Below are 3,176 nucleotides of genomic sequence, written 5' to 3' on the forward strand. Positions count from 1 at the left end.
TTATTTTGAGAAACTGTAAACACTGGGGAAGCTCTAAAAACTTACCTTTTTATAGGAGAAATATACATGTATAAAAGAAGTTTTTCCTTTAAGGGTATCTCCTTTTCCAAACCAGGAACACTGAATCACTAGAGACCCTTAATGGAGAAGGCACCAACTTAAACCTGCATAATAAACCTTACTTTTGTTTATGGTGCTTTTCCTGGCCATCTTGTCTTAACTGAGACTTTTGTCACATTTTTCTTCCTTATTTAAGAGAAGGTTGGTATTTAAGCTTGAAGTCTAAGACAACTCTTTGAGATCTACTCTCAAGATTTACTCTTGTCTTTGGGTTATCACCAATGCATACATGAGGTATAGATTTTGGTAAACTTCTATTGTTCTTCTCTTGTTACTGGGAGTCCCAGCTCACGAAGAGTGAGGGGGAAATCATATTCCTTCCCAACATGGTCTATGAACAACCTCATTCTCTTCTGGCACAGCATCCTTTTGAGCGGGGGTTCCGGGTCTGGCAATAGAGGCCAGCAGCATTTGGGGGCTGTCATCAGTCGTTGAACCCGGTGCTGCATTTTCTGGGAGGTATTGCAGCAGGCATCCAGGGGAACAGCTGCAGGCCCAAGGAGGTGTTGACCTGACACCTCCTTGGGTAGGACAAGTAAGATGTCTTTAGAAGGGATAGAATGGCTTGTTGGACTATCCTCGGGCACTGGTTCTCCATGCTGGCTGCATGGTGGGAAAGGATAAGACAGTGATGCTTGGATACGATTTATAGACATTCTGATGAAATTAGTCTGGGGGGTGGGGTCTTGACATTGGCATTTTAAAAAGCTCCACAAATGATTCTAATGAATAGCCAGGGTCGAGAACTAATACTCTAGGGATATAATTATACTTTTGGGTGTGAGATGCCAGATTCAAAAGCCAAAAGAGACAGAATGCCCTTTTGAAAAACGGTGGGTCAGCCATCAAATGTGGGCGATTTGTAAATGAGGACAGAACGTTCTGCGATAGTAAAACCTGCCCGATGGGAGAGGATAGCCGCGGGGATCGGAACCCCCAGCCGGCCCCTGGAGCTGCAGGCGTCTTCCCTGCCACTTCTCACCTAAACTGTTTTCTGGGGGTAAGTGATCCCTCTGTGTCACTGGGTAGATCCGGATTGGAGGGGAGGAGGTCTAGACGTGATCCTTCTGGGGTCTGAGCCGAGCTTTTCCGGGTGTGAAGTCTGGCTCCGCCCTCGGACGGGCAGCGTTTGTCAGCAGCGAACGTGAGCGCTGCGCTCTGCTCGCTCCACCTCGTTCCGGAGCAACAAGAGTAGGCTCAGAGGGTCGGTTTGCAAGGCTGAAATGTCAACGCTGCTGACCTGCGAGACCCTTAAGGTCCTAAAACTTTCAAATTCAAATGGCGTAAGCATCTGCTCTGTCTCTGTGAGAGCAGAATAAAAACGTTTCCAAGTGTCTTAGAAACAGTGTAAAACCTTGAGAGGATCTTGGCTTTCCTTGAAGAAATAATTCGGCACAGCCACATATGTGCGCCCTTTGGTATCTCGACTGGTGAAAGGGAGGATCGTAGCGTCTTTTTTGACATCATTAGCTTGTCGGTTAGATTCCAGCTCTAAGTAGGTCCTCACGCATTTGCAAATGCCCTAAAACTCTATTTGATAAATCGTGTTCCCTCGGAGACAGGCTTTTCGTGGCCTTAGTTAGCTTCAGCCCTCGTTTATCTTCCTGAGAAATTTGTAGCAAGACTGAGAGGAAGCCAACAAGGACAAAACACAGTCTACAGCTGCCAAGGGCAGCCTAGTGTGCGGGACAGACTTCATTAGCTCATTACTCAGTATTCCTTCCTTCACTCAATAAAAACTTCCTTCTCCCTTAAACCCTGGGTGGAAGATGAAACGATCCAGCGCCGATAGGACAAGTAAGCTTTTGAGATAGGATCATCCGTCCAAATGTTCTTAGTGATGCCTAAAGTTAGGACACCAAGGCCACGTTCTACAAAAGAAGACTGAGATGTGAAGACAGGTTGTTACTATTATAAAGAGAGACAAAAAAGTGGTGCAGTCGTCTGGTAGCGTGGCCGAGCGGTCTAAGGCGCTGGATTAAGGCTCCAGTCTCTTCGGGGGCGTGGGTTCGAATCCCACCGCTGCCAATCAAACAACTTCTTGCTACTTGAAGAACTGAGACCAAAAGATGACGAATGTCCCGCATATGTCGTGAGAGGAGAGCACTGGACGGAGACCGAGACCAGTGGGTGAGTGCGAGTGCGAGCATCGGTGTAGGTGGCACGAAGACCATTAAAGTCCAGCTGCCGCCGGTTTTCCGCCGGGTCGCCGGGGTGGCGCTCCAGAAGGTTTTGCCAGCAGGTAATGTTCTGTAAGTCTTTAAAGATGAAGTTTAACGAGAGGGTAGGAATCGGGGAGAAACATTTTTCAGGCATGATCTGCGGAAAATCAGCTGTCCCTGCGGCAGGAGGGTTGATGTAAGGACTGGGGAAGGACAGGAAGTAGGTTTTGTTTGTTTGTTTCACATCTTTTTCTCACAAATGGAAAACCACAGAGGCTACACGGGCAGTCCGTGAACGAACTTCAAGAGGTGACTCCTTTGACAAGAGCATGCGGCACTGGCCCTATGGTTTCTTCCGTCGCCCGCGCACCGCCGTGACTTTAGAGTGGGCTCCTCGGGTCATCGGCTCCCCGTTGACCTGTTTGCTATGGGATTTATCAGACCCCCCCCCCCCCGCCCCCGCCCCTTTCTCTACTGACAAGCCAGAAGGAAGGACAGCAGCGAGCAGCTGAGCAAGGCTGTGGAGAGACGCGACTGGGCAGGGAGGCAGTGCTCACCGGAGCAAGGCGGGTTCCAACACTTGCAGACTCCAGTCAACCATCCTTGACAACCAGCCTGGAAATCAGCTCACTGCCCCTACACGCTCGCCCTCAAGAGACCGAGAATGTTTCGGCACATAATCGGAACCCCTAGTAGACATTTTCAGCTCTTGAACTATGAGTACAGTGTTCTTGCAGATCTGTGCGTGTGGTTTGGGGGTCCCGGAGAGTGGATGGATGGAATTTGGTGTCCATCGCAACCCAGGTTGAATCTAAGTGTCGTCCCTTTCTTATTGTATCTTCTGGGAAGTTGGGAAGGAAAAAAGCACCTAAAGGGGGAAGATCCTCAATTCGG

The 3,176-nt window shown here is 49.0% G+C and overlaps 1 non-coding gene across 1 annotated transcript; it reads left to right on the plus strand.

Moving 5' to 3' along the window:
* Positions 1-2,066: 2,066 nt before the first annotated feature.
* TRNAL-AAG lies at positions 2,067-2,148 on the plus strand. The gene has a single exon. It is a non-coding gene; the product is annotated as a tRNA-Leu (tRNA).
* Positions 2,149-3,176: the final 1,028 nt, after the last annotated feature.

This window comes from Galeopterus variegatus, unplaced genomic scaffold (genome assembly GCF_000696425.1).
Source record: "Galeopterus variegatus unplaced genomic scaffold, G_variegatus-3.0.2 Scaffold18627, whole genome shotgun sequence".
Taxonomy (NCBI): Eukaryota; Metazoa; Chordata; class Mammalia; order Dermoptera; family Cynocephalidae; genus Galeopterus; species Galeopterus variegatus.